Source organism: Wyeomyia smithii, chromosome 1 (genome assembly GCF_029784165.1).
Source record: "Wyeomyia smithii strain HCP4-BCI-WySm-NY-G18 chromosome 1, ASM2978416v1, whole genome shotgun sequence".
NCBI classification, from domain to species: Eukaryota; Metazoa; Arthropoda; class Insecta; order Diptera; family Culicidae; genus Wyeomyia; species Wyeomyia smithii.
In genome coordinates, this window is record NC_073694.1 from 111,912,792 (window position 1) to 111,940,779 (window position 27,988).

A 27,988-nucleotide genomic window follows, 5' to 3' on the forward strand; every position below is an offset into this window, starting at 1 on the left:
CCTTCCATTTGATAATGATTTTATGGAAATCGGTCCAGCCATCTCTGAGAAACATGAGTGAGATTAAACTGTCTTCAGAACACGTTTCTTCTCGTAACTTTTGAACCACAAGTTCAATCTTTATAAAATTCAAAAGTTAAGGGTTTTCAAAGTAGCCCGTTCATTTGAAACCAATTTTGTTCAAATCGGTTGTGTGGTTTTAGAGATAATGATGTTTCATGATTTTTACATTTTGATACATAACCTCTAAACTAAAAATCCGATTACAATAAAATTTAATAAGGTCTTATGGGACAACAAGACCTTTCATTTGCAATTAATTTCATGAAAATCGGTCCAGCCATCTCTGAGAAAAGTGAGTGAGAATAAAAATCTGCACATACACACACACATACAGAAAATGCTCAGCTCGTCGAGCTGAGTCGAGTGATATATGCCATTCGGCCCTTTGGAGCACTTTTATATCTTCGGTTTTGCAAGTGATTGCTATACCTTTTTAGGAGAAAGGCAAAAACATTAAAGTGCTAGAAAAATTCGAGCCAGTGAAATCAAGCAACATAGCAAAAACAGTGAAAAAACAATTAAACGGAGAACACGGACAAATAGTTATCTCCACAAATAAAGCCATAATGTCCGACAAAAAAGCCGAAGTACTCAATATAGGTGGCCAAATGTTGGCAGTTTTCGAATCCACGTGCTAAGAAATGGAAACCCCACCAACCATGGACGACTGCATAGCAGATAACATGCTAAACCAGGTAAAAGAAGAACTGGAAAACTGGGACGACGAAGAGTACAGCCAGAGATTGATCCAGCAACAGGAGCAGCAGCAACAAAACCAACAGCAGATCAGACAACAATTACTTCAACGACAGCTACAGCAACTAAGCAACAACTAGAAAACCAGAGTTGCAGCCACGCCAACCAAGTAAGGGAAACAGCTGTTAAGCAGCAAAGGCAGCTATTACTATCTATACCAAATGCATAACTATATAACCCTATAATAACATTACTAAGTTTACTATTTATATCAAATTCATAACAATAAAACCCTATAACATATTAAATAAGCATCGAAAACAAATAAACTAATGTTAGAAATCATTGACAGTGAGTTGCACATCCTGACAAAAATTCTGAGTAACTTAAAAAAGTCAATATATCAGAAAATAAGAGTAGAAACGCTTAAAGCCAAAGCGACATACGCTGCAAAACTTTATTACGAAATAGAAAGGAATCTCATAGAAAACGAAGAAGAGATTCCCGAAAATAAGTTAAACTGCCTCATAAAACAGCAAGAGAGACAAATTTCGAAACACATCAAATTATAAATAAAAAGTTAGCAGAAAATAATATAATCATGGCTAACCAAAATAATCAACCACCCACCTTCGATCTAAAAACAGCAACTTCACTTATCCAAAATTATGACGGCTCAGCAGACGGGCTAGATGCATTTATTGACGCATTAAATCTTCTTAAGGAACTTACAGCAAAAGCACACATTGCCACTGCAATCAAATTCATAAAAACCCGGGTCAGCGGAAAAGCGCGATCAGCGTTACCGACCAGCCCATTAACAATAGACGAAATAATAAATAACATTAAACAAGCATGTCAGAGTACTGAAACACCAGACTCTGTCATAGCAAAACTTAAAGCTATTCCCAACAAAGGGGAAAGACAAAAATTTTGTGACGAAGTAGAAACCCTCACACAAAAATTGTCAACCCTATACATTAACAGCAAAATACCTGCAGACGTAGCACAGGAAATGGCTACTATGATTGATGTGCTAATAAACGGCATAACCAACACCGAAATGAAAATAATTTTAAAAGCTGGAAAATTCACAACGGTCCAAAGTGCGATAAAGGAAATAAATGAAACTAAAACCGAACCGACCTCACAAATCTTCGCAGTAAATAAAAATAACGCGAGAGGACGAGGCCAACAGTACCGTAACAATTGATGTGCTAATAAACGGCATAACCAACACCGAAATGAAAATAATTTTAAAAGCTGGAAAATTCACAACGGTCCAAAGTGCGATAAAGGAAATAAATGAAACTAAAACCGAACCGACCTCACAAATCTTCGCAGTAAATAGAAATAACGCGAGAGGACGAGGCCAACAGTACCGTAACAATTATACCAATCATGGCCAAAGCAACTACCAGCGCCAAGGCCAAAGCAACTACCAACATTATAACCAAAACAGCTACCAAAATCCATTGCAACCATACAACCAAAATTTTAGAGGAAATAATAACTATAGACGGGGCACGAACCGAGGAAATACTCATTTCCGAGGCAACCCTCGAAATGGAAGTTACCAGTACAGGCCTGGACATAACGTATTTTTCGCACAGGCGGAAAACTATCCAGGCCCCCAATTGTTTGGGGGCAATCCGGTAGGAAATCAAGAAGGCAACCAGATAGGCAATCAGATGGACAACCACGAATACAACCACGCCCACATAAACAAACACAACCAATCGATTTCACTACCACCAAACGAAGACCAATATTAAAAAAAAGGTGTTATTAAATTAACACAAACTGTTCAAACTTTATCGCAATCAAATCAAATTTTTCAAACTCCGAGTGTACTTTACTAGTAGACTCAGGAGCCGAATTATCAATTTTTAAGGCAAGTACAATGAAGTAAACCTTAAATATAAATTAAGATGCAAATTGTACCATTACCGGGATAAACACCCTACCTTCAGAAACAATAGGGACAACATCCGCGAAAATCTACCTTCAAAATATTGTGATTTCAGAGCAAAATTAGAATTTTGCGCTCTAACTGACAACCGCAACTGACAACCGAAAATGACAATCTTAGACAGCACCGATAAAAATGCGACTCAAGAACTTGTTTGTCAAAGCGTATGCACTCTTAATTTACTTCAATTGAAATTGAATAGCATTGACTTAAAGCGAATTTCTTTATTCCACTGTGTGCGGGCAAAACTGCCGAGGAATAATAAAACGTCATCGCCATTTAAGACGTAAGTAAGAAAGAGATGTCAGATAACTGTTTACGAATATAGCACGTGCGGAAGTGGGTTGAAGCTGACAAATTTTACAGTGCGCTTCGGGCAGCACGGCAGGTCAAAACTGGGTCAAAATCGAGCGAATAAAGAAGGGTTTTGACAGCAGTTAGTGCGCTTCCGAGTCAAAACGAGGTGAGCTGGTGGAATAAAAAAATTCGCTATTAGTGCCGCCTTGATTTCAATATAACATAGTTTTCACAAAAAATGACTTTCCGTGCTTCGACGAATTGAAGTTTCGGACTTCGTTAATATTGTTATAGTTCGGCCATTTGGAGCTGTTTGCAAAATACTGTTTCGATATTTAATGGTCTCCATGGCGTTGCCTCCGCTCTAATTTCTAAAATAACTGTGAAAGCTAACGGGACTGGTGATACGCTACTAAAATAAAACGCGAGGTGTACTCTTCGACAGTCAACTATAAACTGATCTATTATCTTCATCAGAACACTGAGCCAGCCAGTTGTTCAGACAGGGTTGTATTCTAGGGTGGTCACCACAGTTCTCCCCCCTTTAGTTTAAACAATATTTTTCTGATAATGGCCAAACTTCACTGCCATATAGGTATTCATTTTTTTTTTTTTTGAATGCGGTTAAACATGACTGCCGCTTTAACTTTTTTTTTTTTTTCAGATAGTGGCGAAACAATACTGCCACAAACTCAAACTTATGTTTGTTTTAATATATAAAATCGACATCCCTTTTAGGACGCTTCGGTCTACTAGAGCGACGCAAACTTTCTGGATGACAACTCGAGCTTGATGGTTGATTCGATTGCGACCACTGTCGCGTAGATGGGCCCTCCTGGGGATCAACTTCCTCAGGTGGTAAACGCGCCGATCTGCCACCACCTTCCGAATCACAAACCATTGGATGATCGTCAGATGTGCCTCGGTAAATAAACGAATCTGCTGCGAAACCAAGGAATCCGCCAGCATCGTCGTCAACGCTTTCATCGTCATCGTCATCACGCGCTCGTTTCCGGTTAACACTGGCTCTCCGCAAACACTTGGCGGGGCAAAACTTTTATAAATTATTTTTTTTTTCTGCCGCTTTTTACACCAGCGGGAAACAAACTTTTGGCAAACTGAACGCCGCGAAACCACTTCACCAGCAAACTTAACGCCGGGAAAAAAAACTGTTCGTAGGCTACGGAAACACTGTCGCAAAACTAAAATGCTCGTACACACGCGAATTTCTAAGAAACAAAAAAAACCGATTTCCTCGTCGCCACTCAAATAACTGTGAAAGCTAACGGGACTGGTGATACGCTACTAAAATAAAACGCGAGGTGTACTCTTCGACAGTCAACTATAAACTGATCTATTATCTTCATCAGAACACTGAGCCAGCCAGTTGTTCAGACAGGGTTGTATTCTAGGGTGGTCACCACAATTTCGAGGTCAACTAACTTGTCACGTAACTTTGGCGTTTGGCCCATGGCCAAAAAAATTAGTCTTATGAATACCACATTATTTTTTCACTGTTCACGGAACTAAAATCACTAAAATTACTAGTTAACATCCTCTCCTTTTATGTTTAACATTTACTTCTAGCGAAAATCCGAAGCTTCTGAGCCCTACCGCTAAACGAAATTCGAAGGCCTAATTTCCCCATAACTTCTATTGGCTCCAGCATGAGAATTCCTAAGCTCCACAAAGTCTTGTTTTGGAAATTTGTTTCCTTGGATAACATAAATGTTTTCCAGTACCGCAAAAGCGTACAGCGCATTGTTTCTATGTCTGTTTCTTGACTCTTCAAAAATAAGCTTTATTACTATCATAACATGTAGCGTTATTACTATCATAACATGTTAGACATAATTGGCCCACGACTTTTATTTTATGGCATCGTTGTGATATATACATCAAATCGACAAAAGCATGCGAACTTTAACAAACCAGTAAAAATAGGCGAAATGGTGCCCATCGCTGATGGCAATAAATCGTGCATGCCTTTGATGGTGAATATGATATTCTTTTCTCGATCAAGACAAACGAAAACCTAAAGCCTGTAGTACACTCTTTGTCTAATGGTCAAATATTTGACCTTCTGACATAATGGTCAAATATTTGACCTTCTGACATAATGGTCAAATATTTGACCTTCTGACATAATGGTCAAATTTATTTGACATCATGGTTGTTGTTTGCCCGTGTTTGCCCCATGTTAAAATTGGAGAGTGACAAACAATTATATTTGACCAAATTTTTATCTGTCAAAAAATGACAAATATTTGACGCTCGGTCAAAGAGTGTAATACAGGCTTAAGAAACAAATAAGAAGACTCTAATTAAATAATGAGGTGTAGAGAATAAAACTTATTCGGATATTTTTGTATTTCAATTACGAACATTTTACTATCCCCAGTTGAACGTGTATCGATTGCTATTCCTTACAGCACTTTTTACCAGTGTTTGAGATGTCTGACAATTGCGGGTGTTGCTTCTTCTTTTTCTTGAAAATACCCTGCCGCAGACAGACGTCCAAGCTGAGTTCCAAACTTGTGTAAAGTTTTTTGTAGTAGCGATCCGTAACCAGATAGCGCTACCAGTACCGCCAGCCTCGTACACCAGCGAAAAAAAATGTATTGTGGCGATAAGGTCACCAGGCGGTGCTAGTGTACAAGTGATTTATAGCGCAATTTACTTTGAAAATTTACACGGAAATTTTGATCAATCTTGTTCTTGCTTGGACGTCTGTCTGTGACCCTGCATTCTAATTTTTTTGTGAAAGGACAATATCTAAGACAAGACGCGACAGCTGGCTTCTTATTTTTCTTTTCGTTACGGCCGTCATCCCCGTCGAAATTTTTTTCAACGTTCCATACCGTTGATGCCAGAATGATTATTATAACTTCTGCAGGTCAATGAAAATAAAACAAATTGAAATTGCAATATATAGGCGAATAATACTAAATTTTTATTCATTATTTTATGTTCAATAAAGCATACTTCTGCTATCAAATTTTTTCTTCCTAAGTTTCTTGGTACCCAAATTTTTTGTTCCTAAGTTTATTGGACTTCAACCGAATTAGTAAAAAACGTTTAATCAATGCATTTTTAAAGTTATAACAGTGAAATACATTACTCGGTAATATCATGTACCTTGCATATTTTTGCATCAATATTTATGAACAATTATAATAGCTAAATTATGACTCTCCAGCATCACTGCTTTACAGTGAAAAGTAACCTCGTTGTATTTTCTACGTGACGATTGCGTTATCAGATTCAGCCAATCAGCAGCCGGTTCAAATTGGTTGAATGTAACGGTGACCAGCTGTCGCGTCTTGTCTTAGGCCAATATCAAAACAAAACTAAAGCCTGTAGTACACTCTTTGTCTAATGGTCAAATATTTGACCTTCTGACATAATGGTCAAACTTATTTGACATCATGGTTGTTGTTTGCCCGTGTTTGCCCCATGTTAAAATTGGAGAGTGACAAACAATTATCTTTGACCAAACTTTTATCTGTCAAAAAGTGCCAAATATTTGACGCTTTGTCAAAGAGTGTAATACAGGCTTAAGTGTTACATGATTGATTGGGTGATACTGAGTATCGATACTTTCTCGATTGTCATTGTATCGATACCAGACCTCACGGTTTCAAGTATACTTTATAGATATATATATTCTCCTTTCCCAAAAAAAATTAGAATGCAGGGTATTTTCAAGAAAAAGAAGAAGCAACACCCGCAACTGTCAGACATCTCAAACACTGGTAAAAAGTGCTGTAAGGAATAGCAATCGATACACGTTCAACTGGGGATAGCCAAATGTTCGTAATTGAAATACAAAAATATCCGAATAAGTTTTATTCTCTACACCTCATTAGTTAATTAGAGTCTTCTTTTTTGTTTCTTAAGCCTGTATTACACTCTTTGACCGAGCGTCAAATATTTGTCATTTTTTGACAGATAAAAATTTGGTCAAATATAATTGTTTGTCACTCTCCAATTTTAACATGGGGCAAACACGGGCAAAAAACAACCATGATGTCAAATAAATTTGACCATTATGTCAGAAGGTCAAATATTTGACCATTATGTCAGAAGGTCAAATATTTGACCATTAGACAAAGAGTGCACTACAGGCTTTAGGTTTTCGTTTGTCTTGATCGAGAAAAGAATATCATATTCATCATCAAAGGCATGCACGATTTATTGCCATCAGCGATGGGTACCATTTCGCCTATTTTTACTGGTTTGTTAAAGTTCGCATGCTTTTGTCGATTTGATGTATTTATCACAACAATGCCATAAAATAAAAGTCGTGGGACAATTATGTCTAACATGTTATGATACTAATAACGCTACATGTTATGATAGTAATAAAGCTTATTTTTGAAGAGTCAAGAAACAGACATAGAAACAATGCGCTGTACGCTTTTGTGGTACTGGAAAACATTTATGTTATCCAAGGAAACAAATTTCCAAAACAAGACTTTCTGGAGCTTAGGAATTCTCATGCTGGAGCCAATAGAAGTTATGGGGACATTAGGCCTTCGAATTTCGTTTAGCGGTAGGGCTCAGAAGCTTCGGATTTTCGCTAGAAGTAAATGTTAAACATAAAAGGAGAGGATGTTAACTGGTAATTTTAGTGATTTTAGTTCCGTGAACAGTGAGAAAAAAATGTGGTATTCATAAGACTAATTTTTTTGGCCATGGGCCAAACGCCAAAGTTACGTGACAAGTTGGTTGACCTCGAAATTAGAGCGGAGGCAACGCCATTGGAACCATTAAATATCGAAACAGTATTTTGCAAACAGCTCCAAATGGCCGAACTATAACAATACTAACGAAGTCCGAAACTTCAATTCGTCGAAGCACGGAAGGTCATTTTTTGTGAAAACTATGTTATATTGCATACTGTTTAAGCATCAACAAATAATGAATTATAACTAGTTTTTTTCGTAGAACATTCTGATTGCAAACCATAATGCGGCTCTGCTGCATAGTCAAGGGCAAGAAATCAAGGCGGCACTAATAGCGAATTTTTTTATTCCACCAGCTCACCTCGTTTTGACCCGGAAGCGCACTAACTGCTGTCAAAACCCTTCTTTATTCGCTCGATTTTGACCCAGTTTTGACCTGCCGTGCTGCCCGAAGCGCACTGTAAAATTTGTCAGCTTCAACCCACTTCCGCACGTGCTATATTCGTAAACAGTTATCTGACATCTCTTTCTTACTTGCGTCTTAAATGGCGATGACGTTTTATTATTCCTCGGCAGTTTTGCCCGCACACAGTGGAATAAAGAAATTCGCTTTAAGTCAATGCTATTCAATTTCAATTGAAGTAAATTAGGAGTGCATACGCTTTGACAAACAAGTTCTTGAGTCGCATTTTTATCGGTGCTGTCTAAGATTGTCATTTTCGGTTGTCAGTTGCGGTTGTCAGTAAGAGCGCAAAATTCTAATTTTTTTTCTGAAATCACAATATAAATATCAAGCACTGACCATTCGCGTTGACGGTGTTGCTGATATTTGTTTGGTTTTTGCATGCGAAAAAGAAGGAAGGAAATATTTTTGCTTTTGTCATCACGCACATTTTGACAATTGCATATGAGAGTTCACGTAGGTGCGAACAGCCTTCAAAATCTCTTTCAACGCGAATAACCCGAATTGATGGAGTGATTTCTTATCAACCTACCAAGGTAGCAGTCATGATAGAAATTTCTTTTGTCTATATAATAAAATATTTTTGTCAAGCGTTTCGATAACGCTAGTATCGATACCCATCATCCGAACTGCGAAATCGTGTGCGAGATTCGACTGTGATAATCGTGTATTTCAGGGTAGTCGAATTTGGCGTAAAAGTCGCAATATAGTCGACTCTTCCTTCCCAATACCTACTGACGGTATTTTAGGCCGAGATTTCTTATCGAAATTTCGTTGCATCATCAACTATGACACATGGTTATTATCCGGAACTTTTGCTTCAGAAGAATTTCAAATTCCGATTGAAGATAATTTAAATGGTGAATTTGTCCTTCCACCACGTTGCGAAGTACTAAAGCAAATTCACACTAAGGAACTTTTTGAAGACCACGTATTAATTTCCAACGAAATCTGTCCTGGAGTATTTTGCGCAATTTCCTTGATTGACAAATCCAACAAATTGGCAAAATTCATAAACACTACTGAAAAAACCGTTAGAATCAGTAAAAACTTCCAAAAACGTTTAGTACCACTGAAAAGCTACGATATATTTGCATATGACGAGTTGAAAAAGGAAAATCGAAACAACAAACTTCTAACAGAATTAAAAACAGATCACATACCCAGCCACTACAAACAAAAATTGATTGAGCTTTGTTCAAAATATAATGATGTTTTCGCTTTGAAAGGAGACACACTCGCCTCCAATAATTTTTACAAACAATCCATCAATTTACAGGATAACAATCCAGTTTATATAAAAAATTACAGAACCCCCGAAGTCCTAAAAATCGAAACCAATGCTCAAGTCGAAAAAATGTTACAAGAATCATAAAGCCTTCTTATTCACCTTACAACTCACCAATTCTGTTGATACCAAAAAAATAAACCGATGAAGATAAAAAATGGCGTCTTGAAGTTGATTTTAGACAACTTAACAAGAAAATAATCGCCGATAAATTTCCTCTGCCCAGGATAGACGACATATTGGACCAACTGGGTAGAGCCAAACATTTTTCCACTCTTGATCTGATGTCCGGATTTCATCAGATCGAGATAGAGGATGAATCAAAGAAATATACAGCCTTCTCCACCAGCACTGGTCACTATAAATTTAATAAGTTACCGTTCGGACTAAGTATTTCACCGAACAGTTTCCAGAGAATGATGACCATCGCACTCAGCGGTTTACCACCCGAGTGTGCCTTTCTGTACATAGACGATATCATTGTTATCGGTTGTTCAGTAGAGCATCATTTGAAAAACTTCAATATTTCAACTTGAAGTTGAATCTTGAAAAATGTCATTTTTTTTGTTCAGATGTCTTACCTTGGACATCACATATCTAGTCACGGCATACTTCCTGACAAATCTAAACACGAAACCATAGTGAATTACCCAAAACCAACAAATTGCGATGAAGTCAGAAGGTTTGTAGCCATTTGCAACTACTACAGGAGATTTATACCTTACTTTTCAGAGCTTGCGTCGTAGAATTAAAAAATTGTAATTATTAATGTAAATACTGTTTATCTGGAGAGCACATCCATAGATTGATCTCACTGCATGACATCAATCTTCCCTAGGAGGGATGGTGTCATGAATAGAGAGCCACTGGCCTAAAACAAAATACACAATCATAACAAGCCATCCGCGTTCATACATTGATACCCAACAGTAATATTTATTGTAAACAGATGACGATGCAACAGCATTGTCGTTACCCTTCAATTCGCTCATTCTATACCCCGCCGCGCAGGCATCGCCCGTTAGTGCAAGCCTACGATGCAAAAGGGATTCAAATTACAAATATCGAACAGGGCCAGTGCCATCCAAATTATTTAGCCTTGAATTATCGAACCTGGCTTTCCAGCTTTCTCTTTCTTTCTATCATTAAGATAGGTTAAGCAAACATTGTACAATTAGTATATAAGGCCAGAAATTATCCAAATAAAGACACTCGATAAAGTACTTTTGACTAGATTATTCCTATGCGTGTCCGTTCTGGTGGATACCCTGGAGGTCAATACTTCCCTGGTCCACCATAGTTCGGAAACCAGGAACCTGGGAGAGTTTTTTCTCAAAAGGCAAGTAATGTTCAATAGTGACCAACTCCTTAAAGTGAAACAACCATATAATACGGCGACATACAACAACAGATACCATTTTGAATTCTAAGATGGCGACTGCCGTTATTGGGTGTTATTCGATCATTTTCGGCTGTTTCCCAGGAACATGTGCAAAAGAGGGAGGGGCGTCGAACCATTATGGACATATTTGGTTCCTCTGAAAACATTCAAGCAGAATGACGCTCAGAGGCCAGAAATTATCATAAATACCATTGTAAAATCCAAGATGGCGACTTCCGGTTTGTGAAAAATAGCCTAAAATAACCAAATACCATCCAATATGAGTGTCTCTGGAACAAGAATGATGCAATGAGCTTTCAATTGACCTCAGGCACCACTTTGAGTTGCTGAATGGCAACTTCTAGGAAAATGTCGAAAATGACCGAATAACACTCAATATGGATATTTCCGTAATCGAGATGATGCATAGAAACCAAACATTGACCCTGGACACCAAAATAACTAATTACCTCCCAATATGGGTATTTCCGGTGTCAGATTGATGCCAGAAAATCTGCTGAAAATGACCGAATACCACCCAATATGAATATATTCAGAATTAAGAAGCCAAAAGTCGAGGATGTTGTCATTTCGATAAAACCAATCATTTCAAACGATTTGTTATTTGACTTTGATCATATCCTATGGCCGATTCGTCGTGCATTGGCAGATCTTGAACACATCGCAAGAAATCAACGAATTTGGAACGTTCAAATAGTACGATACCACATTTAAATTATGTTGAGGCCACATATATCGATCAAAGCAGGTATAGTTTTAAATAGTCTTTGAATTACTTCTCTTTCCATAACTTTTGAGCCACATATCAAATTGTTATGAAGTTTGTTATTTGTAAGTTCGAGAGATGACTAGTTCGTATTACACTAGTTATGTTCAAATAAGTCATGTAATCTTTGAGATAATAAACTTTCGTTGTTTTATTAACAATTTAATACATAACGGTTGCTTAAGTTCGAATATAATCAAATGAAATGAGAACGTATAGGGCAGTCAAACTTTGAAAGCACGTGTTCAATCATAATTCATCAGTTAACCCTTAACTAGCCCGCTTATCTGACAATAATATTGATTAAATCGGTTGTGTACTTTCTGAGATACTGAAGTTTCGTGATTTTCAAATTTCGGTACATTACAGACGAAGTTACCGTTCGATTCCAGTAAAATTCAATAGGGTGTTAAGAGGCAGCTAGACTTATTATTTGACACTAATTTTGTGGAAATCGGGTCAGCCATCTCTGAGAAAAGTGAGTGAGTCCAAGTAGTCTTCGGAATATGTTCCTTTTCATAGCTGGATTTCACATTTTTAAACATAACAGGCAAAGGAATAGTTCGATTGCAAAACAAATCAATAGGGTCTTATGGGGCAACTAGACCTTCCATTTGACAGTGATTTTAAGAAAATCGGTCCAGCCATCTCTGAGAAACATGAGTGAGATTAAACAGTCTCCAGAACACGTTTCTTTTCATAACTTTTGAACCACAACTTCAATCTTTATAAAATTCAAAAGTTAAGGATTTTTTAGGTATCCCGTTCATTTGAAATCAATTTTGTTCAAATCGGTTGTGTAGATTTTGAGATAATGATGTTTCATGATTCGGCCCTTTGGAGCACTTTTATACTTCCGGTTTCGCAAGTGATTGCTATACCTTTCTAGGAGAAAGGCGAAAATAAAACCAGCAGAAATTTTCAAGGAGTATTTTTTCTCCTAAATCGTGTAAATCTATTTTAACATATTGAATGAGAAAGGCTAGCTAGGTGGATTAATTTGGGTTTTTCCTTATACCGTCAGTAATGTTCAGATACTTTTTTAGGATATTTTTCGTGATTGAGCTTTGCCAGTGATATCGGTGAAACGTTGATTCCAGCAAGGCCTCTGTTGAATAATTCAATTTTCTGTACTCTGGAGTATTCTTTTTGAATGCTTTCTTGAGAATATGATGATACGATTGTTGTAGTAGATGGCCAATTCGTATACAGATGCAGATGGTTGCAACTCCGTCGGTAGAATGTTTTTTCCACATCCTGATGTTGATGGTTCCATGAATGAATCCACACACTCTTCGAGATCAAATTTATCTTTCACTTTGATAGAATATAATCTACACGAATCACAAATTGATAAATACGTATTAAAATGAGCTTGATTGTTCAATATTTTTAATTTTGCAATAACGTTTTCGTTTTTTTTTTAAGGGATTTTAACCGAGGCGGTTATTCGTCCCTAGTTTTCGATTATTTCGCGTAAGCTTGATGAGCACCGACGATCAGCAAAGGGTTTACAGCACTTGGGCTTCGTGTATTTCAAAATTTTAGAAGTAAAAAAATGGTACACTAAGGTCGTTTTTTACGCGGTTGTTTTTACGCGGGTATTTTTCACGCGGCTTTTTTTCACGTGGATTCCGGAATTTACGCGTTTTTTTAACGCGGCACGTATCCCCCGTGTAAAAAGCGACTTAAGTGTGTTTTGAAAAATAGAAATAAATACTAGTCTTTAGTGATTGTTACATCAAGGCAACCAGTGAAAAGTTGTCCTTGACATCAGATTGGAAAGTTTGATTATTTTTTGTCCAACCTCGAATATAAATAGATGTTCTTTACTAAAAACTCCTCAGTTCATTTAAACCTTTAGACATATTATTCTGGCGAAGAGGATCTCAAGAATCCACGAACACGGCAGAAGATAGAGTTGATCAGCAGCCGCAACCGGGAATTCAGGATATGATTCACAAGATAGCCCAAATTTTACAGCGGATAGCGGTCCAGCAAAGTTGGGCACCCATTCTCACAGCCGCTATCTCAACTACATCCTGTCAAAGCTTCCCAAGGACGTAAAAATTGAAGACACAGTCAAGATTCTCAATAAATCTTCGGGCATCAAACGTCAAACGTTCCGGAAGCGGTTCATGTGTCTTTTCACGATTGTTGTTGACCATCTGCCGATGAACACTCAGCAAGCAGAAAGCACTCAACCGCTGTTCAAATATTGTTGACCTCAGCCAGGTTTTCACCCGACGTAATGTGCTGAACGAGCATCGTGCATGTTTTCATGGTAGAGCAAGTGCAATTTTAACTGCTTTCTCATTCGCAGGGAAGAAAGAACGAGCTTTAGCTAGCAGGTCTATAAGATCCAACTCTTCCAAGTTCTAACGGTCTGCTCTCATACTGCTGCAATGTTAATACAAAACTTTCACCTCTCCAACAAAAATGTCAACTTCATAAAAAATTACGAAATTTTCGGTTTTGCGCATGAACTCTCCCAACGACATGCGTATTACGTTAGCGGGATGCAGCCACGACAACGCGTAGGCAGGTGCACTATCTTCATCGAACCGTGTTTTCAGTGAGGTTACAAAAAATCAAGGTAAGGAATTGTCACAGCTCGGTTCCAATACTCCAAGCTAGTTGATGCAGGCGGATTTGCCCGGTACTTTTGCCGCTGCAATACTCTTGGTGGATCAACTGAAAAACCTATGCAATTCCACGCAACGTAGCGCAAGCATTTCAATCAATTATTTTTGATCTGGCTTTTACTTTACACAGATGTTTCTATGGGTTAAAGATGTCGTTTTGTGCTATTAGAATTATTGAAAACAAAATTATGCACCTATGTCAACACTTGGGGGGGGGGGGGGGGGCAACGGCCCCCTGCCCCCCTCTGGCTACGCCTATGGTTATTATTAGTAACCAAGTAGGTAGTGTTGTACGACAAACATATTTTGGCCTTTCTCCTAGAAAGGTATAGCAATCACTGAAAAAACTAAAGGTATAAGAGTGCTCCAAAGGGCCGAATGTCGTATATCACTCGACTCAATTCGACGAGCTGAGCATTTTCTGTATGTGTGTGTGTGTATGTGTGTGTGTAACGCTCTCCCAATCTCACTCGATTTTCTCAGAGATGGCTGAACCGATTTTCATGAAATTGATTGCAAATGGAAGCTCTTGTTGCCCCATAAGACCCTATTGAATTTTATTGTAATCGGATTTCTAGTTTAGAGGTTATGTATCGAAATGTAAAAATCACGAAACATCAATATCTCAGAAACTACACAACAAAATTGAACAAAATTAATATCAAATGAATGGGCTGCCTAAAAAACCCTTAAATTTGAATTTTGTGGAGATTGAACATGTGGTTCAAAAGTTATGCAAAGAAATGTGTTCTGAAGACAGTTTAATCTCACTCATGTTTCTAAGAGATGGCTGGACCGATTTTCATAAAATCAGGTCATATGGAAGGTCTTGTTGCCCCATAAGACCGGTTTGATTTTTTTTTTGCAAACGGATAATTAGTTTGCCTGTTATGTTTAAAAATGTGAAATCCAGCTATGAAAAGAATCATATTCCAAAGACTGCATAAACTCACATACTTTTCTCAGAGATGGTTGAGCCGATCTCCACAAAATTGGTTTAAAATAAGAGGTCTAGCTGTCTCATAACACCCTATTGAATTTTGCTGTAATCGGACTGTAACTTTGTCTGTAATGTATCAAAATGTCAAAATCACGAAACTTTATTATTTTAGAAACTACACAACCAAATTGAACAATATTGATATCAAATGATTGGGATAGTTAAGGGTTAACTAGTTAAAAATTTGTTAAAAGAAACATGTTCCGATGACTTTTCAAATTCATTCGTTTTCCCAAAAATAGCTGATTCAATTTCAACAATTCTCAGTGTCAAATGGAAGGTTTAGTTGCCATTCCATTTTATTATAATCGGACTTTTATTTCAACCGTTATTTATTAAATTGTAAAAACAACGTAAGGTTATTATCTCAAAGATTACACGGCTTATTTGAACATAACTACGGACTGTCTCTCAAAGTTACAAGTAATAAATTTCAGTTTGATATGTGGTTCAAAAGCTAAGCAAAGAAACGAAATAGATTGATCAAAATATCTGACATCAACATAATTCAAATCCACATTCGTTGTTTTGCTTCCGTCTCGATTAGACGCAAATTGTTTATCTCCGTTTGATTCGCAAAATAACAATGCACGAGTTAGCGCACGGGTGTTTTTTTTGTCGATTAGTTCTTGTGCTGTGCGATAACAATAGCCTGCAGTATATCGGCAGAAACATCTTCTGCACACTGGTAGAGGCAGGCTACCCCGCCAGTGATCTGATACGCAGCAGATATATCAGCAAGAATAATTCTCCCGCACCGCTGTTATCCCGCTAGCTGCACGGACCACCATACGATCGAGCGAGTGGAAGTCAACTACAAGTGGCATCTACAAGGTCGCGTGTAAGATACGGCCACTGTGTCACAACACGAAGCTGGATCGTTATTGTTTGTTCTGCGGAGACACTCGATTGATCCTATTATCAGCCGTGAGGTCGTGACTTAGACGTTCGGTGTAGTATTCACTTTAGAATTTTTATCATTATTATTAATTTTATTATTATCAATATTATTATTATTATTAATATTATTATTATTTTTATTGTTGTTTTTATTATAATTATTATTATTATTATTACTTTTATTACTATTGTTATTAGTATTAGTATTACTGTTTTTTTTTTATTTTGATCCATTGTAGTTTGAAAAATTGTTTTTAAAATTTAATATCATCTACTTGATCCCCCCCCTCCCCCCACATTCGAATATTTCTCATTTGTGTGCGGTAAAGCGTAACGCTTCCGCAAAATGGACGACATGCAGGTGCAACTATTCCTGGATGTGGAAACAAATGGGGAAGAGATTGAGATCTCCCCCATTAATTCCCCTCTACCTTCCCCGCTACCTAGCCCCGTACCAAGGGTACCGGCAACACGGGTGAAAGCTTACCCAGATGCTTCAAAAGGTCCGTTTAAAGTTTTTTAAGGCCCATAAAGAAGCCTCTTAACATTATACAAATAGGCAAGGACCTGGCAAAACAGTTTTCGGAAGTAACCGAAATTACAAAAGTTAGACCGAACAAACTGCGAGTTGTCGTGAGCAGCTAGAAGCTAGCAAACGCAATTGCTAGCTACGAGGCTTTCACGAGAGAGTACCGCGAGTACATCCCTGCCAAGGACGTGGAGATCGACGGTGTGGTTACCGAAGGAATCCTCACGGTCGATGACATTTTGCGTCACAGGGTTGGCTGCTTCAAGAACCCCCTGATTCAAGATGTAAAGATACTGGATGTCAAGCAATTGCATTCAGTATCCATCGAACGTAGCGGGGGCCTAGTGTGGTTGGTAACGTCTCCGCCAACCACGCTCGACGCCTGGGTTCGAATCCCACCGCCGACATAGGTGTCGATGGTTGTGAGGTGGCGTGATCCACTCACAACCAACCCAACTGGGGTAGATTCAATCCTAGCCGACACCGGGAGATTTTCTGAGGCGAAAAATCTCTGGGATCACGCCTTCCATCGCATGAGGGAGTAAAGCCGTTGGCGCCGGTCCGTTAATAAACGGGTCGTGAGTTAGGGTCCTGGGTGTGGAGTCGCCTCCCTGGGCGTCGGTGATTGGCCACAACAGTAGCGGAACTAGACCGACCGAAAATAAGCGAGAATAAAAAAAAAGTATCCATCGAAGAAGGGAAGAAGAAATTCCTCCCTTCGGATTCCTTCCGTGTAACATTCGCCGGATCCGCACTGCCGAACTACATCTCTTTGGGCAGGGTTCGTCTGCCTGTATGCCTGTTCGTACCGCGGGTCATGCATTGCCAAAACTGCAAGCAGTTAGGTCATAGAGCCACCTACTGCTGCAACAAGGCACGCTGCAGCAAGTGCGGAGGCAGTCATGCTGAGACCACTTGCAGTGAGGATACTGAAAAGTGTCTTTACTGCGAGGGAACTCGGCATGACCTTTCGGCGTGTCTCGCGTACAAACAGCACGAGGAAAAAATTAGGCGTTTCCTCAAGGAACGATCAAAGCGCTCTTTTGCAGAAATGCTTAAGAGGGCTGAGCCACCCTCGACAGGAAACATCTTTTCCTTTTTGCCAACCGATGAGGGTATATCTGACGATCCCGTCGAAGGGTGTTCTTATGCCATGCCAGAAGGATCTAGGAAGAGGAGAATGCTCAACTGTCCTAATCTTTCTCGCAAAGGTCGCAAGATAACCCCTAAAGGAATGACCAATAAGCCAACTCAAAAAGCAAGCGGTGAAAAAAAACCGAAGCAAGTACCTTCCGGTTTTAATTTCAAATCAAACCAGCAGTACCCACCGCTTCCTGGGGCACCAAAAACTCCTCGTGCACCCATTTCTCAATCAGAAGATAAAAAAGAAACAGGGTTCATAAATTTTTCTGATATCGTGGACTGGATATCTAAAACATTCAACATACCAGATCCCCTACAAAATATTTTTCTTGCCCTTCTTCCTACAGTGAAAACCTTTTTGAAGCAACTAGCAGCAACTTGGCCCCTCATTTCAGCTATTATATCTTTCGATGACTAATACGGCGAAAGAGGTTAGGAATTTTATCACTGTATTACAGTGGAATTGCAGAAGTATCATCCCCAAATTCGATCTATTTTCTCATTTGATGAATACATACAATTGTGACGCATTTTGAAATCTTTCTCAATTCAAACGATCAACTCAATTTCCACGATATTAACATTATCCGTCGAGATCGAGACTCACACGGTGGAGGGATACTTTAAGGGATTAAAAAGTGCTATTCCTTCTTCAGAATCGACCTTCCCTCGATCTCGAATATTGAAGTCGTTGCCAATCAAACGAATATGAATGGAAAATACCAATACCTTGTTTCGTTATATATCCCTCCATCCACGCGGATTGAACAGAGGCATCTCATTGATATAGCAGAGTTGCTTCCCGCGCCTTATATGATAGTAGGAGATTTTAATTCTCACTGTTCGCTATGGGGGTCGCTGTACGACGACAACCGATCTTCTTTAATCTGTAACTTGATCGACGACTTCAATATGACACTTTTGAATACTGGGGAAGCGACACGTGTACCTAATCCTCCAGCACGTGGAAGCGTGCTTGACCTCTTCCTCTGCTCGACATCACTAGCGTTAGATTGCCAGTGGAAAGTAATCAATGATCCTCACGGTAGTGATCACCTACCAATCGTTATCTCAATTGCTAATGGGTCAACTCCAACGGATCCAATCAAAATTGCGTATGACCTCACACGTAACATTGATTGGAAGTCTTATGAGACCATAATATCGCAAAGAATCGAGTCCCACGGGGAACTTCCTCCGGAGAAAGAATACGCGTTCCTTTCTGGCTTGATCATCGACGCAGCGACTCAAGCTCAGACGAAACCGATACCCAGGGTAACGATTAGACGGCGCCCTCGCTCCAAGTGGTGGGACAAAGAGTGCTCAGACCTGTACGCGCGGAGGTCCTCGGTGTATTTGGCCTTCCGAGAACAAGGCACTATCGATTTGCTCCGAAAGTACGATGTACTGAACAGACAAATGAAGAGCTTGATAAAAGCAAAAAAACGCGGATACTGGCGGCGGTTTGTGAACGCGTTGTCGAGGGAAAGAGTGATGAGCACTCTTTGGGATACCGCCAGACGCATGCGGAAACGTAACGTTTCGAATGAGTCCGAGGAGTATTCAGATCGCTGGATACTCGATTTCGCCAAAAAGGTCTGTCCGGACTCTGCCCCCGAACAGAAGACCTTTCGCGACGCGTTTTTAGTAGCTACGGAAGAGCCTCCATTTTCGATGTTGGAATTTTCAATGGCTCTCCTCTCGTGCAACAATAAAGCTCCAGGGTTGGATAGAATTAAATTCAACTTGTTGAAGAATCTACCCGACTCGGCAAAAAGGCGCTTGTTGGACTTAACCTTTCACCAAATTTGAATAATTCATCACTTTCACCAAATTTGAATATTTTTTTGCTCAATTTGTTGTCAGAAAAGCATATGTATTTCTCACATGGTGATTCGACAACTACCCGAATTAGTTACATGGGTCTTCCCCAGGGCTCATGTTTAAGCCCTCTCTTTTATAATTTTTACGTCAATGACATCGATGAATGTCTTGCAAATTCATGCACGCTACGGCAACTTGCAGACGATAGCGTTGTATCCATTACTGGAAGCGAAGCTAACGATCTGCAAGGACCATTGCAAGATACCTTAGACAATTTGTCTGAATGGGCTCTCAAGCTGGGTATCGAATTCTCTCCGGAGAAAACTGAGCTGGTCGTTTTTTCTAGGAAACATAACCCAGCTCAGCTGCAGCTCCTACTAATGGGTAAAACGATCACTCAGGTTTTAGTCGCTAAATATCTCGGGGTCTGGTTCGACTCTAAATGCACCTGGGCTTGTCATATTAGCTATCTACCACGAAAATGCCAACAGAGGATTAATTTTCTTCGTACGATTACCGGAACCTGGTGGGGTGCCCACCCAGGAGACCTTCTAAGGTTATACCAAACAACGATATTATCAGTTCTTGAGTACGGCTGTTTCTGCTTTCGCTCCGCTGCGAAAACACACATTATTAAACTAGAAAGAATACAATATCGTTGTTTGCGTATTGCCTTGGGTTGCATGCAGTCGACCCACACGATGAGTCTCGAAGTGCTAGCGGGTATCCTTCCGTTGAAACATCGTTTTTGGAATCTCTCTTACCGGTTGCTAATTCGAAGCACAGTTATGAACCCATTAGTAATTGAAAATTTTGAGAGGTTGGTCGACCTTCAATCTCAATCCAGATTTATGACTTTATATTTTGACTATATGGCTCAAGATATTAACCCTTCTTCATACGTTTCTTTCAATGTCGCACTTTTAGATACTTCTGATAATGCTATATTCTTCGACACCACCATGAAAGAAGACATTACTGGTATCCCGGACCAATTGCGACCCCAAGAGATCCCTAAGATTTTTTCCAATAAGTTTAAACATGTTAGTTATGATAAAAGGTTTTACACTGACGGATCTAATCTAGATGAGTCCACTGGCTTCGGTGTTTTTCACGAACATTTTACCGCCTCCTACAAGCTCGATGCTCCTGCTTCCGTGTACGTCGCAAAACTAGCTGCTATTCAGTACTCCCTTGGTATCATCGAAACCCTACCCATAGACCACTACTTCATCTTCACAGACAGTCTCAGTGCCATTGAGGCTCTGCGATCGATGAAGACTGTGAAGCACACCCCGTATTTCCTGGGGAAAATACGACGGTTTTTAAGTGCTTTAACAGATCAAAAAATTACCGGGTTACCTTAGCGTGGGTCCCTTCTCATTGTTCCATTCCGGGCAATGAAAAGGCTGACGCTTTAGCTAAGGTGGGTGCTATTGATGGCGATATTTATAGTAGACCAATTGCTTATGATGAATTTTATAGCATTTTGCGTCAGAGAACACTCAACAGTTGGCAATCATTATGGAACTCAGATGAACTGGGACGATGGCTACATTCCATTTTTCCTAAGGTATCGACGAAAGCATGGTTCAAGGGGTTGGATGTAGGTCGGGACTTCATTCGCGTGATGTCCAGACTTATGTCCAATACTATACGATAAACACTCATCTCTTTCGTATAGGGCTTGTAGACAGTAATCACTGCATTTGTGGCGATGGCTACCATGATATCGAGCATGTTGTATGGTCGTGTGCCGAATTCTGTGGTGTTAGGTCCAAGCTTATAGATTCCCTTCGGGCCCGAGGAAAACAACCGAACGTTCCCGTTAGAGACATTCTGGGAAGCGGTGATCTCCAGTACATGACACAGCTGTACTGTTTTTTGAAGAATGCTGACATTAAAATTTAAAACTCTTTTGTCTATTTGTCAGAATACCCGTATACGACGTTGGAGACACGAACACGAAGAGCCTACATATATGTTTGAAAAACAAAAAGAACACCAAACGAAACACAAATAGATTATATATCTCAATTAGTTTTAAGCAAGAATTGTATCTCCCCTCCTCTCACCTTTAATCCCCACTAGCTCGTAGTCGGCCGCGAGAAATAAAAAAGTACCTCCCTCCTATTCCTGCTAATCTAGAATTAATAAAAAGTGTACTTGGCTCAGTTAAACATAAAATTGTATCGTGCCGTGTCAAATAAACCATATTAAACAAACAACGCAGCAAATCGCAGTTTCCTACCTTTTTCAGGATAAATCTTTCAATGTCTGATATTTCATAGATATTTCATGGTTCGATTACGTAAAGATAACTTCTGAACACCTAAATTAAAAATGGTGTAGATGTAAACGAGACAGAACGTAACCTAAAGGGAAACGGTATGAAACTGAATCGTATAACAGTTCATGTTCGTATGATTTCCCGTATGGAGCTGCCATGAATGAATTTCTTTCACATATGCGCTAGAATTCACACTGTAAAATTTTGAAAAATATCATTCAAAAATGAATGAATTCCTTTAAATAATGATAAAGTTTACTTACACAGTGTGCATGAGCAAAATCATTTCAAATCGCCTGAAAATACGCGAAAATTTAATCGACCATTTTTGATTTGAATGAAACTTTGCAAACGTATTTGGCTTAGCAAACTGAGCATTTTTCACAGGTGGAGAGACTTTTGACATCCATGAGTTACATTCTAAAAGGGCGTATGCCTTTTGGCATAGGTTTTATTCGAAGCATTGTAGCCCAGAAACCGTTGGTTGTATAGAAAAACTGTCTGAGAATGAGTTGTAGCGAATTGAAAACGCATCATAAAAAAATATCCACTGTACAAAAAAAAAATTTTTGACCAAAAAAAATTAAAAATAAACATTAAATTTCAATTTAAAAAAAAAAAGTTGATTTTTTTTTTCATTATTTTAGAGAAACTTGACGTTAATACGCAACTTTTGAAAAGAAGTCCAGGATGGAGAAATAAAAAATATTTTTTTTATGGTAGATTACTTTTTTTATGAAAATTCTAATTCAAACATTTTTCAAAATATTTGTATTCTGATGATTTTAAAAGATGCAGAGAGTCATTTTGAATCAAAAAGCTCTTGGTAGTAAACATTCTAAAGGCATTGTATTGTATATTTTTGATCAAGCATTCCAATGAACGTATGGTTTTTGCTGGAGAACCATGGACAAATTAAGAAAAACGTGTATTTTCCGAAATATTAATAATTTTTCGAGCTTAAATTTAAAATAACTCGAAAACGAAAGAATGTTTACTACCAGAAGCTTTTTGATTCAAAATGACTCTCTGCATCTTTTAAAATCATCAGAAAACAAATATTTTGAAAAATGTTTAAATTAGAATTTTCATAAAAAAAAAGTAATCTACCATAAAAAAAAATATTTTTCATTTCTTCATCCTGGACTTCTTTTCAAAAGTTGCGTATTAACGTCAAGTTTCTTTAAAAAAAATGAAAAAAAAAATTCAACTCGTTTATTTTTAAATTGAAATTTAATGTTCATTTTTAATTTTTTTTGGTCAAAAAAATTTTTTTTGTACAGTGGATATTTTTTTATGATGCGTTTCCAATTCGCTACAACTCATTATCAGACAGTTTTTCTATACAACCAACGGTTTCTGGGCTACAATGCTTCGAATAACCTATGCCAAAAGGCTACGCCCTTTTAGAATGTAACTCATGGGTGTAAAAAATCTCTCCACCTGTGAAAAATGCTCAGTTTGCTAAGCCAAATACGTTTGCAAAGTTTCATTCAAATCAAAAATGGTCGATATTCGACCATAGGTCATTTGGCGCGATCTTGCTCGCATGACGAATCACATTATTTAATGTAAATTATCAGTGCATCAAGTATTCATATGATTTTCGGAATTTCACCGGCCTGATGCTTCTGAATGATGGATCATTCAATAAAGGCTTGACTAATTTATTCAGTGTAGAAAAACATGCAATACATATAGGATCCTGTTGGTGCATTGGTTGAATTTACAAACAGCAGTGATTTTTGAGCTTTCAGGTATTTATAATAATGTAATAAATCGATATGGGCAAATTTATGAGAGATGCACACATTATAAGATAAAGGAAGAACGAAAGAAGAAAAGTATATTTTGCAATATGCACTTTCATCAATTTATTCAATAGTTTTTAGCATTCTAACGTATTAGCAATTAAAAATTAAAACTCTACCCTTCAACTTTTATTATTCAGTGCAAACAAACGACCTAGTAAGTTGCAATTAATGTTTTTCGTTCTGAGCTTCACGTAATAATAAACCGAGTTCCAACACTGACTGCATAAAATCTGTTTACAATTCCTTACAGAACCTCTACGGAATGGTGAAAAATATCTGTCAGAAATCAAAACAGCATATCATCTCTCACGGAATATGCTAACTGCTTCGAATTGTTCTTTTCTACTGAAAAACAAGACATGGTAATTTTTTGTAATTAATTTATGTATTCAAAAATCCTGATTTATTCAACTTTTAGACAACATATTACATTCCAGTTGCACCCCTTCTAACGGCGAAACCCAGGCGGAAGCATGTACCAAGTTTTTAAACGGATGAAAAGAAGAAACATTGGTAGCAAACAAAGGCGATAACTGAGCAACAAATGAATTTGAATAGAAGAATCAACAAAAATGTACGTGCTATAAAATTAGTGTTGAAAATTTATACTTTATCCATAATCTACAAAATATTGAATATTCTTCATGAAGTTTTGATTTAGTAATATAGGACTCGACGGTAGAGAAATTTCTTGAATATGTTAGCGAGAAATATGCGGTTGTTTAAGGATTAAAACACTGAATACTTGAAGAAGCATTATCAGACGTTTGAGGTTGGCGAAAAATAAAAAAATGTTTTGTATTTAAATTATGAATATAGTTGATGGGCCATCATCCACTGTATAGATAAGAGAAAAAAGTAATGTTTCGTAGAAAGCTATACCAATTAATGAATAAATTATACATATTTTGTTAAAACGAAGCAAAATGTTATTTCTACCATTCTATTCCATTGTAATTCATTAGCGAAATGATATTTATTCAAGTGAACGAAGTGTATTTTTAAGTGCTTTTTATTCTAAGTAGGGGTTTATATCATGCTAACGTATCATGACAATTCAGCTCAAAACTGCATAACACTTCTTTAATTAATTGAACATTAGGTTTTTTTTAGGTTTAAATTAGTTTATTTGACACGGCACGATACATTTTCTGTTTTACTGAGCCAAGTACAATTCGTATTAATTCTACGTTAGCAGGGAAAAGAGGGAGGCCTTTTCTTTATTCTCGCGGCCGACTACGAGCTAGTGGGGATTTAAGGTGAAAGGAGGGGAGATACAATTTTGACTTAAAACTATTTTGGAACTTTGTTTTTCAACTGGTAGAGCAATTGTATTCTTGTTTGTTGTGGGTTCAAAATATTTGTGTAAGCATAGATGCGGGCTCTTCGTTTCCGTGTCTTCAGCATAGCATATTTGTATCCTTAATCTGACAAATAGACAAAGAAAATTTTAAATTTTAATGTCAGCGTTTTTCAGAAAGCAGTATAGCTGTGTCATGTACTGGAGATCACCGCTTCCCAGAATGTCTCTAACGGGTACGTTCGGTTGTTTTCCTCGGGCCCGAAGGGAATCTATAAGCTCGGACCTAACACCATAGTATTCGGTACACGACCAAACAACATGCTCGATGTCATGGTAGCCATCGCCACAAACGCAGTGATTACTGTCTACAAGCCCTATACGAAAGAGATGCGTGTTTAACGTGTAGTGATTGGACATAAGTCTGGACATCACGCGAATGAAGTCCCGACCGACAACCAACCCCTTGAACCATGCTTTCGTCGATACCTTAGGAAAAATGGAATGTAGCCAGCGTCCCAGTTCATCTGAGTTCCATGATGATTGCCAACTGTTGAGTGTTCTCTGACGCAAAATGCTATAAAATTCATCATAAGCAATTTGTCTTTCATAAATATCGCCATCAATAGCACCCACCTTAGCTAAAGAGTCAGCCTTTTCATTACCCGGAATCGAGCAATGAGAAGGGACCCACGCTAAGGTAACCCGGTAATTTTTATCTGTTAAAGCACTTAAAAACCGCCGTATTTTCCCCAGGAAATACGGGGTGTGCTTCACAGGCTTCATCGATCGCAGAGCCTCAATGGCACTGAGACTATCTGTGAAGATGAAGTAGTGGTCTGTGGGTAGGGTTTCGATGATTCCAAGAGAGTACTGAATAGCAGCAAGTTCTGCGACGTACACGGAAGCAGGAGCATCGAGTTTGTAGGAGGCGGTAAAATTTTCGTGGAAAACACCGAAGCCAGTGGACTCATCTAGATTAGATCCGTCAGTGTAAAACCTTTTATCATAACTAACATGTTTAAACTTATTCGAAAAAATCTTAGGGATCTCTTGGGGTCGCAATTGATCCGGGATACCAGAAATGTCTTGTTTCATGGTGGTGTCGAAGAATATAGCATTATTAGAAGTATCTAAAAGTGCGACATTGGAGGAATCGTATGAAGAAGGATTAATATCTTGAGCCATATAGTCAAAATATAAAGTCATAAATCTGGATAGAGATTGAAGGTCGACCAACCTCTCGAAATGTTCAATTACTAATGGGTTCATAACTGTGCATCGAATTAGCAACCGGTAAGAGAGATTCCAAAAACGATGTTTCAACGGAAGAATACCCGCTAACACTTCAAGACTCATCGTATGGGTCGACTGCATGCAACCCAAGGCAATACGCAAACAACGATATTGTATTCTCTCTAATTTTATAATGTGCGTGTTCGCGGCGGAGCGAAAGCAGAAACAGCCGTACTCAAGAACTGACAATATCGTTGTTTGGTAAAGCCTTAGAAGGTCTCCTGGGTGGGCTCCCCACCAGGTTCCGGTAATCGTACGAAGAAAATTAATCCTCTGTTGGCATTTTCGTGTCAGATACCTAATATGACAAGCCCAGGTGCATTTGGAGTCGAACCAGACCCCGAGATATTTAGCGACTAAAACCTGAGAGATCGTTTTACCCGTTAGTAGGAGCTGCAGCTGAGCTGGGTTATGCTTCCTAGAAAAAACGACCAACTCAGTTTTCTCCGGAGAGAATTCGATACCCAGCTTAAGAGCCCATTCAGACAAATTGTCTAAGGTATCTTGCAATGGTCCTTGCAGATCGCTAGCCTCGCTACCAGTAATGGATACAACGCTATCGTCTGCAAGTTGCCTTAGCGTGCATGAATTTGCAAGACATTCATCGATGTCATTGACGTAAAAATTATATAAGAGAGGACTTAAACATGAGCCCTGGGGAAGGCCCATGTAACTAATTCGGGAAGTTGTCGAATCGCCATGTGAGAAATACATATGCTTTTCTGACAACAAATTGAGCAAAAAGTTATTCAGATTTAGTGAAAGTCCCTGCGAATGAAGTTTCGCGCTTAAAACTTCTAGAGAGACAGAGTCAAAAGCCCCCTTAATATCCAAGAACGCAGAAGCCATTTGCTCTTTTCGAGCAAATGCGAGTTGAATTTCAGTAGAAAGCAACGCTAGGCAATCGTTCGTCCCTTTGCCCCGGCGAAAGCCAAATTGAGTATCTGAAAGTAAACCGTTTGTTTCGACCCATTTGTCTAACCGTAAGAGGATCATTTTCTCCATTAATTTCCGGAGGCAAGAGAGCATCGCAATCGGCCTATATGAATTGTGATCAGAGGCAGGTTTCCCGGGTTTCCGAATAGCAATGACTTTTACCTCCCTCCAGTCATGCGGAACAATATTTAGCTCAAGAAACTTGTTGAACAAGTCCAACAAGCGTCTTTTTGCAGAGTCGGGTAGATTCATCAACAGGTTGAATTTTATTCTATCTAACCCTGGAGCCTTATTGTTGCACGACAGGAGAGCCATTGAAAATTCCAACATCGAAAATGGAGGCTCTTCCGTATGTTTTATAAGTTTAGTTTAAAATGCAAAATCATTTCAAATTTCATACAAAATTGGAAAAAGTTCATAACGATCACTAATACTAATGCATTGACGTGAATAGCATACCTTGTTGAACTGTCATCATACTTGGGGCACTGGCACCCGAAAAATAGCATTGGGCGATACGACGGAGAGTATCGATACTTCAGTATCGATACCCGAAGAACCAAAAGTATAAACCAAAAAAGCGGGAAAAAGCCGGGAATTTTAAATCACCGGGAAAAAAATACGGGAAACCCGGGAAATTAGGCTTCACGCCGGGAAAATCATCCTCCTTCATGTC

The 27,988-nt window shown here is 38.6% G+C and overlaps 1 long non-coding RNA gene across 4 annotated transcripts; it reads left to right on the plus strand.

The window, feature by feature from the left end:
• The first annotated feature begins 497 nt into the window (after positions 1-497).
• LOC129718266 (uncharacterized) lies at positions 498-24,697 on the plus strand. 4 transcript variants are annotated; one of them, XR_008726838.1, is made up of 3 exons: positions 498-928; positions 24,031-24,142; positions 24,199-24,697. It is a non-coding gene; the product is annotated as an uncharacterized LOC129718266 (long non-coding RNA). The 4 variants fall into 4 exon arrangements; XR_008726837.1 differs by lacking the exon at positions 498-928 and adding an exon at positions 23,327-23,723; XR_008726839.1 differs by lacking the exon at positions 498-928 and adding an exon at positions 23,748-23,934.
• The last annotated feature ends 3,291 nt before the right edge of the window (positions 24,698-27,988 follow it).